The sequence below is a fragment of the Callorhinus ursinus genome, unplaced genomic scaffold, assembly GCF_003265705.2.
Source record: "Callorhinus ursinus isolate GAN/ISIS: 27379988/994484 unplaced genomic scaffold, GSC_fseal_2.0 scaffold3, whole genome shotgun sequence".
In the NCBI taxonomy this organism is placed as follows: domain Eukaryota; kingdom Metazoa; phylum Chordata; class Mammalia; order Carnivora; family Otariidae; genus Callorhinus; species Callorhinus ursinus.
This window is the reverse complement of record NW_027397065.1, coordinates 54,185,868-54,195,572: the sequence shown is the minus strand read 5'-3', so window position 1 is coordinate 54,195,572 and position 9,705 is coordinate 54,185,868. Positions and strand designations below refer to the sequence as shown.

General features: G+C 33.4%; 1 protein-coding gene and 1 pseudogene across 1 annotated transcript in view; both read left to right on the top strand.

Annotated features, from left to right (window-relative positions):
- Positions 1-9,705, top strand: part of NDUFS4 (NADH:ubiquinone oxidoreductase subunit S4) — a 111,534-nt gene that overhangs the window by 52,673 nt on the left and 49,156 nt on the right. The gene's annotated exons all lie outside the window — the stretch shown is intronic.
- Positions 6,138-6,282, top strand: LOC112820534 (U2 spliceosomal RNA; annotated as a pseudogene).

The window sequence follows — 9,705 nt, the reverse complement described above, 5'->3', positions numbered from 1 at the left end:
TTCCTTTCCTTTCTTTCCTTTCTTTCCTTTCTTTCAAGAGAGCTAGAGAATGCGTGCGCATGTGAGCAGGAGGGGAGTAGTAGAGGGAGACGGAGAAGCAGGCTCCTAGCTGAGCAAGGAACCCGATATGGGGCTTGGTCCCAGGACCCTGGGATCATGACCTGAGCCAAAGGCGAACTCTTAACCAACTGAGCCACCCAGGTGCCCCGCTGATCTTCTTTATAAGTAATATCCATTGGTTCAAGGTCTGCCCTGTTATAGAGGACATGACATTTTCTACATGACAGCCTTCTGTGTATTTGAAAACAGCTCTTTGGTCATCCTAACTCAGTGGTTCTCAAAGAGTGGTCTGGGCAGGGTGGAGGTGGAGGGTGGCCCAAGACCCTCGTAAAAGTCCATAAATCAAACTATTTTAGAAAATTATACAAAGATGTGTTGCCATTGACATTTAAGTTACAAAAGCAGTTTTTTTTTAAAAAAAGATTTTATTTAATTGACAGACACAGCGTGAGGGGGAACACAAGTAGGGGGAGTGGGAGAGGGAGAAGCAGGCTTCCCACCGAGCAGGGAGCCTGATGTGGGGCTCGATCCCAGGACCCTGGGATCATGACCTGAGCCGAAGGCAGTCGCTTAACCAGCTGAGCCACCCAGGCGCCCCCAAAAGCAATTCTGGTACATCTGTGCTACTAGTCATTTCATTCTTCACCTTCTTGCATTCGTGATTAAAAAAAATAGTTTCACTTAATGTCCTTGATGAATCAGCAAAAATTATTAATTTAAAAAATTTCAGTGCTGCATAGACATCTTTTTATGTTCCATGTGACAAAACAGAAATTATATGCATAAAACACTTTTGCTGCATACTGAAGTACCGCAGTTGTCTCAAGCAGAGCACCTGTATGGTTGAGTTGCTGTTGCAAACCAAATTTAGCCACATTTTTCATGGAATATCTTTTAAGTGAAAAAACAGTAACAGATGACAGACAAATGATGGTTATTCAGTTTTCAGTACATGGCAGACATTTACTCAAAAACTAAGTTCAAGGAAGTGTTGCTAATGATAAACTGGAAGATTTCAAGTGAAAATTAGAATTTTTGTAAAACTTGATTCTATCACTTAATCTGATTGAGCTTGGCATCTTTCCCATACTTAAAGACTGTTCTAATAGGATTGGTGGGGTATTAATGATTGTGATTTTTAAAATATTGTGTTATGAAATATGCTAACAATTGGAAGATGTGCATACGTTTCTGAAATAGTATTTTCCATATGACCAATGTATGATATTATAAAATCATGCATGGGTAAAAGTTTCATTTAAAGTGCAAGAAAGAACAATGAATTTAATGTAACTGGGTATGAAAATATTAAGGCTATTAAAATATTGCTCCCTTTTCTAATTATATATCTGAGGATGGATTTTCTTCATTTATTGAAACCAAGACAACTTAGCACAACAGTTTGAATTCAGGAACAGATGTTAGAATTCAGCTTTTATTAAGCTAGATATTAGAGATTTTCAAAAATGCAAATCATTGCCACTCTTAGTTTTTGAAAAGTTATTTTTCATTGTTATTTATGTAGATACATAATCGGTTTATTTTAAGTTAAGTATAATTTACATTTTTCTCCATTTTAATTTCTTATATGGTAAATATCTATAGATATATCTCATATAAATAAAACCTCATTGGGGTATCAATAATTTATAAGCATATAAAGGAGTCCTGAGGCCAAAATGTTTGATAATCATTATCCTAAGTCTTCTCTTTTCTGGGTTAAACATCCCCAGGGCTTTGACTCATTTCACATGAGTTCCAGTTAATTCATCATCTTGATTACCTTCCAATTTGACCGAATCCCTTTTAAATGTTGTTGCCAGGATTTCTTATGATACTCCAGAGGTATGGTGCAGGTTATAGCAGAGATTATTACCTCTATTCGTTTTAATCTCAGCAGTTCTAGTAAAGCAACGTAAAATTTAGGTTCTCATACTTCTTCCTTAATGTGGATTTCATGGAGAGCTAAAACCTCAGATCCTTTTTTATTTGTACTGTTATCAAGTCATGTTTCATTTCTTTCATCTTAAATATGTGCTCTTTTTATTTTTTAACTTATTCTTAGATTAGCTCAAACAGCATGTTCATCAAATGAAGCTTTATCACATCTGACAGGCCAAATTTAATAAAATGTTTTATTTTGGGCATCAGTTGTATATTGACAACATGTTTTCTGGTTTTTTTTAAAGACATAGAATGTAGAGGTGGTAAATCTGCCTGGCATTTTCTAATGTAAAGAATCTGTTCCCTAATTTTAGAACTATATACAGTGTTGACGTACTAGAGAACAAATCTTCAGAGAATAAAATGGTATTCCCTGGATTACCATTAATAATAATTTTTTTGTCAGAGCACATGGTAGATTTCTAATCGGTCAGTCTTAAGAATGTCTTCTCTTGTGCATAAACTGTCTTTTTCATTTACTAATAAATGAACTAGTAAAATTTTAAATATCAAAAGAGTAGATGACAGTATTTTAAAAATAATCTCGTCCATCTATGTAGAAGCACAGTGTTAAAAAGAAAAAAGCTTTTTGTGGGTTGTACCAGTATTATTTCCAAATATGAGATACTTCCTAAAAATAATAAGTAAAGCTTACAAATGTTTTTTTGGCCCTTAGTTTTTGTTGGAGTTGCTGTGTCATGGAGGTTGGGTGAAGAATGTCTGCATTTGTGCAAAAGAGTAACTTTTTTTCTTTTATGCCACCTTAGCTTCATTTCCTTCCAGTACATTTGATGAAAACCCAAGTCCCATGAACATGTTGTCTTTCTGTATTCACTTGGACTACAAAAAGAAGTTAAATTTTCAGTACTCTTTAGAGATTTTGTGTAGGTGCTCCCCCACGAAACAACCAAAACATACATTAAACCTCCATAGGTATATTTTTGATTTTTTTGTTTGTTTTAATCATTTTTATTACCTCTTTTAAATAACCTGTTTGTCACAGTTACTTTTATTAACTATATATAAAAGTAGAAAAATAACCTCATAATATATGAGAATTTTCAATTAATAAAAAATGTGAAATGAGCTTTAATAGCTTGTACATTTGTATATTCTGTAAAATTATGTTGGCTGCCATATTTTCTTCATTTTTCATTTATTTATTCAATAAATATTAGGCACTTGTGCGTGCTAGGCATATATGTAAATTTGAATGGCTTGTTTCCTTTTAGGTGCTTATTATTTTGTTTAAAACCTATTAAGTACCACCTATTTTAAATCTTACAAAAGTATTATGGTTATCCATGCATCCTCAGCACAAATGCATGTGAAAAAGGAAACTTTATTTAGCAGTCTGTAATACAGCTCAAGTTGGTTGAGGGGGAGGGATGAGTATTGTTTCTAAGCTTTTTCTTGAGAAATTGCAATATACACTATTAATGTAATAAGATCCTAATATATATTTTGGACATTTTATGTAGTCTGTATTTATATCTTTAAAAATAAGGTGTGCATGTAAAATAGAATCAGTGTTTTGAATGTTACCAGTTTGTTATTTTACTACTTGAGTGTTTCCTCCAAAGAACAGTAACATAGCAGTTAAAGCTTTGTTACTTGCTGATGATTTGCTGTATATAATTGCTGTTTGATTAAGTACATGGTATTAGTAGCACAGTCAGTCAACTGGATGATGATATTGCTGTTTTTGAATGTCAGCAGCAACAAGTTATTTAATAGAATGTTTTTTGTCACTTTAATAGGTTTAAAATTTTTCATTGCTTGAACTTGCTCTAAGAAATTTGTGAAAATCAATGTTTTCAAGCCTTCAGAAATGAAAGTTGTTTGCTACACAAGTATTTGTTTTATTTGTTTTTGCTTCCTAACTTATTAAAAGTTTATAGCTGAAAGCTTTTATAAGTCTGCAAACTTGAAGTAAAAATCAGTCATTAAGAGGTGGCCAGCAGGAAAAGATAAACCTAAGTTAAAGGCTTAGATTTGCTTTGACTGCTTGCTTTTTGGTGGGGGTGGGGGGTCAGTTTTCTTTTGGTGAGATTACTTTTGGTGCATGGCAGCGCTATCTCTGCTAGATTATTGGAAGGACTAGTGTCTGCAATTGGGGTTATACAGCCTTCTAGCATCTCAAGTGTCTGTTTTGTCTGGACTTTCCTCACGCAGCATTCTTGTGCAAAAATTTCAAGGCTTTAGTCTGGAGCACTGGGTCAAAGGATATGTCTCTTTGAAGGGTAGACAGGAGTTTTTTATGTTTTATTCACTAAGTAGTATTTCATTTTACATCAAAGAATAGCAGTCTTTGAGAACCTTCCATGGTGGCAGTTTAGCATTTGGGATTTTTTTTCTTTAAGACTTTCACTAAATATGGAATAATGTTTCTTCGTGTTTTTCAGTCTACAGATGCTTACTTATATTCTTGTATTTAGATAAGACTATTAAAATAAAAAGAGAAAAAGCATTGACTATAAATGTTAGTTTGCAATATAGTTTTATGTTTTAAAAACAACTATAGTTTTTTTTTTTTTTTTTTTACAATGTACTTCTCTCTTGTTTTACACTACCCATTAGGTACTGAAAAAAATTGTTGAATAACCTTTAAAATTGTAGCGATACTATTGCTTAAAATTCTAAAGAAGTAATGACTAATGATTTTGGAAGTGTAAATTTTATAACGAAATGGCCATTATTTAATTGGCCTTTTTTCAGGCACTGTTTTGTGTGTGTGTGTGGGGGGGAGAGTTGGAGAGAGAGAGGAGGGAAGGGGAAGAAATACTGATTTTGGAAAATATAAAAAACTGTGAAGTAATGAAAAATGTAAAGATTCAGTATGGCTTAGAAGAAATGTTCTTCCTGCACATTTGGGATAGGTTAATCAGTAAATGTATTTTGTACCAATAATATTAATCACATAAATGATTGCTTATATGTTTAGAAGGTTATTAAATTACATTTAATATTCATATCGCATGACATATATACCTAAGCATATAGACTAATATTAAAATAGCTTATTTTTATGTTTACAGATGAAACATGCTCTTAAATTACTGAAAATTTATCTAAATAGAGTAAATTGACCATTTAAAATAGAAATATTTCTACTCATTAATATATTAACATATCGATTTTAAAACAACTTCAGTTAACTCTTACATTTATTGATTAAAACAAGTCAGATCATTTATTTTTTAGTTATTTTAAATAAAATTATATTAAGTATATAACTTTGTTGTCTGAAACACACTCCCAATTAAAATAAGTTACTTTCACGTTATTATCAAATTATATAAAACTTGTACTTATTAAGTACTTACAGAGGAAATAGACGTTAATAGTAGTTTTTGTATGTGGACAGGAACCATTTAATTTAAAATAGAGAATGATCTTTCTATATTAAAATTGTTTAAGGAACAAAAGATCTTTCCTCTACATTATTCAGCCATCTCTATTATCTGTGATTCTTCAGCAATTAAAGCAGATTTATTTTCCTCTTTGTTCCTACTTGGAATACTTAACAATGCTGGAGAATTGAACTGACTGGACTGTTTTATCTTTCAAAAGCTTTAAAGTTCTATGTACCAATTAGCAAAATACAGTAAAGGTTTAAACTGTTAATAGCCACAACATCTTTAATGCATAGATCTGTAGTATGCTAGGGCTGTGTAACAGTTCTCCATTGTATGTCTCTTTTAAGGAGAGTAACTGTGTCAGTTCTTTTCTTGCTTTACTACCTGCTGTGTATGGAAATTGTGTGTAGTACTTGACACTTGCTTTCACGAATTTAAAATTCTTGCATGTTATTATGTAGGAGCTTTGGCTCTCAATAAAGTAGAATTGATAATATTTTACTTGTTTGGATTTTGATTAAGATTTTTTGGTCATATTTTAGAGATTATACAGTTTATATATGAAAATACATTATCTGTTTTTCTTTAATGAATTCAAGGTACATAAGCTGTATGTTATCTCCTTGGAAATTGCTTGTCTAATTTTATTCATTTGACTGAATATAATTGGGAAGAATCATCAGTGTTTATATCAGAATATGTAGATACATGATTTATACTGTGTTTGAATATAGGTGGCTTTTTTGATTGTTAGCTTATTTGGTAGTAGAAAGAATCGCTTCTCGGCCTTTTGGCTAAGATCAAGTGTGGTAGTAGAAAGAGTATTTTGTTTTTAGAGTTACTGCTTTTTTAATTGTCCAGCTTACTTGGATAATTTCAGAATTCAAGAATTCATCCAAATATCTGCTTCAAACTTCTTAAAGCCTGATGTTCATCATACTACAGTAAGTTCTTAAAGAATGCAGAGGTGAGAGGAAGTGAAGAAAATGGGAGTAACATCTTTTGGTGGCAGTTACTTTTTTCTCTTTATCGCATGTGTCTCAGGGAATAGAATTAGAGCAAAGGAGAATGCAGACCTCAGAATTTGAGACTAGCAAACTATTCTGTTTCTGTGTTCAGGCTTTTTAATTTTATATGACTTAGTCTGTGCTGATTCTAACTCTTTAAAATACCACTTGCAAATATTCATGTTTTACAAGATGAGGAAGTTTAAAAAAGGGTGGTGATATGGAACCCTTACTGTATGCAGTGTACTGTCCTCACAAAACTCTGCTTCTTCATAAAGCATACTTTTCAAAAGTGTATGAATAGGCTTTTTGTTCCATTCCTGTTTCATGTTTAATACTTCTTTCAGCTTTGAGTATATTGCATATTAGTTATTGAGTACGTTTTTTAAATTTTAATGCTTCCACTAAAATAGGTATAAAAAATGATCTTGGCAACACATAGGACATATGTTGGGCTGAGAACGTTAATGTAATTTCAAGAACTGAGGATCTGATTAGTGTACAGATTTGCATTTATTGCAGTGATTACTAAGCATATATTGTTATAATTAAAATCTGTCAATTAAAAAGATTTTTAGACTTAATTGAACAGTTTGAGATTTGACATCCAAGATATTAAAATAAAGTTCCTAATTTAGTAAGCATCATAATGTATTAAATGGCTGATGTGGCCTGTGCCTAGAGTGTTTAGAGAGTAAAGCTATTCTAGGGCTAGGAGTTTTTATTGATTGATTGATTGATTGAGAGGGAGGCATGGGGAGGGGCACAGGGAGAGGGAGAGAGAGAATCTTAAGTAGGCCACACCTCCAGCACAGAGCCGCATGTGGGGCTTGATCTCACAACCCTGAGATCATGACTTGAGCCGAAATCAAGAGTCGGGCGCTTAACCAACTGAGCCATACAGGCACCCCTAGGGCTAGGAATTTTCTTTTCTTTTCTTTTCTTTTTTTTTTCAGGAATTTTCAACTATGACAATCTATAGTTGTTTGTGATGATCCTGCAAGGGATTTTTTTTTTTGTCTCTTATTTTTAGCATAAAATCTTAACTATACTTTTTCATTTGTTTATTCCATTTTTTGAACGTGTGTGTGTGTGTATGTATATGGCACCATTATTGAGCACCCATATATATTATTTGAGCATATAGCTATAAATATGGAACAACATTGTTGCCCTTAAGGCTTATATTCTCACGTGTAAGCATATGCCAACTTTCTAAATAATTAAGATACTTCCATAGATTAGTGAATGTTACAGAAAAAAAGCAAGGTGATGGGATAGAGAGTAACTGGGGAGGTTTGGGTTGAATAGGGGTTATTTATATGGCAATCAAAGCAAGCCACTTTGAGAAGGTATGGTATTTGAACTAAGATCTGAATGATGAGAAGGAGTTAGCTATGTGAGAGTCCAAGAAGAACATACCAGGCAGAGGAAGAAGCTCATGCTCCAAAGTGTAAACCAGCTGGTAGTAGTCAAGAGAGAAAGCTGTGACATAATGAAAAGGGGAAGATTAAACAAAATGAGGTCAAAGAGGTAGGCAGGGATTGGATCAGTACAATTTTATGTTGGTGGTAAGAAGTTTGATTTTTATCTTAATTATAATGGGAAGCCATTTTAGGGTTTTAAGTAGGAAAGTGATTTGATCTGATTTACTGATCAAAAAAGCATGAGAATTACTTAGCTGTTAATGGTTAAAGAAAGATCACTTCAAAGAAGCTCAAAGGAAGTGGTTCGTTTATCGCCATTTTTATTTACTCCTATGCCTTTTTTTTTACATTCATGAAATAATTTTTATAGTTTTCATAAAGTTTCCTACATGAAGTTTTCTACAAGTGATTGAATTTTTAACAGCCATTTTAAAAGATCCTGGTTTTTGTCTTTGCATTTTAGATTTTTTTACATACGGTATAACAATTCAGTGATTCTTCCTATTAAAGAATCTTCTGAATTTAAAATGTTTTTTGTTAAAGAGCATACTGGGACCTGAAATAATAAATTTATCTCCTTCCTGTAATTCTCCACTCTCTCTGGCCCACCCACACTGTCTCTTTCCCCAACCCCCCCAAAAAGGGGGAAAAAAGTAGAGATCTGTCATCACTGTGAAGGAAGATAAATTAACTGAGCTGCTGTCCACCAAGTAGGTGCTGACAAAGCCCCACATACATTTAAGCTTCTGTACCTTGCTTGCTTCAGCTGGTGGTGTGGGCCAGTGGTGATGGTTGTCTGTCTTCATCTTAACTTTGACTCTACTTCTGTCTCTTTCTTCCATTCCTTTCTCCATCTTTCTCTCTGCTTTTTGAGATTTGTCTCTCTCTCCAGTGTTTGTATAGCGATTTCCCTCTGTCTTTGTGACTCTGTTCATTTTTCTGACTCTGAAGCTGGCAGTCATCTCTCTGACTGTGTTTCCCCTTCACCCCTGTCATTTTCCCATTTCACCAACTGGCTATAAAGAAATATGGCTTTGGACATTATCATTCTTTTCTTTTTTCCACTCCTTTATGTCTCTTCTACTCTTCTTGTTCCTCCCTTTCTCTCCTTTATTCCACATTTCTGTTACTTTTGTCCTTTTTCTTCTTCTTTCTTCTTTCCCTCTAAAATCCTGGGAGAGCTAAATCAGACCTAGAGAGGAAAGACAGAGATGGCCCTACCCTCTAATAGCTTTTCTTCTCTCATTGCCTTAATTCCCCCTTTGGGAATGTATGGACTTTTGAAGGCATTTATGAACTGGAAAAAGAAACACCATGATGTGTATATTATTATATTATTTGAAATTTTCACCCTAGTGAGAGACTTTGGGACACTGGAAAGACTGTGGACTGATTTATAGATATAACATTAGATCTTTAAATCCATTCTTTTAGCTGTAAGACTTGAGCAAGTTATTTAACTTCCTTGTCCTCATCTTACAAAATTAAAACACGTTTTCAGATTTGTTTTGGAAGTTAATTGAGAATATCTACATTAAACAAGAGGAGATACAATATCTTATTTATTTCATCAATCAATAAAAGCTCTTTTCCTCCCTTTTTTCCCTCCTATGTGGAGTCATTTGTGTGAAGAGAGAAACAAACGAATTATGATTGTTTTCCGTAACTGAATCTGAAGTCAGACACTGAGTGCTAGGGGATCTTGGAGCAAAATATTGACCTCAGTTACAGTGGTCTTAGGTTAATATATCAGTTGTGTTCATTTGTCTATGTATATGTGTGTGTATTTAATAATTTTTGTTATGTAACTTGCCTTTTTCTAACAGCCTATGGCATTTTACTAAATCATCTTTGATATTACTGTCTCATTACATAGTTTCTGACAATCAGTTGGGTGGATGTATTGAT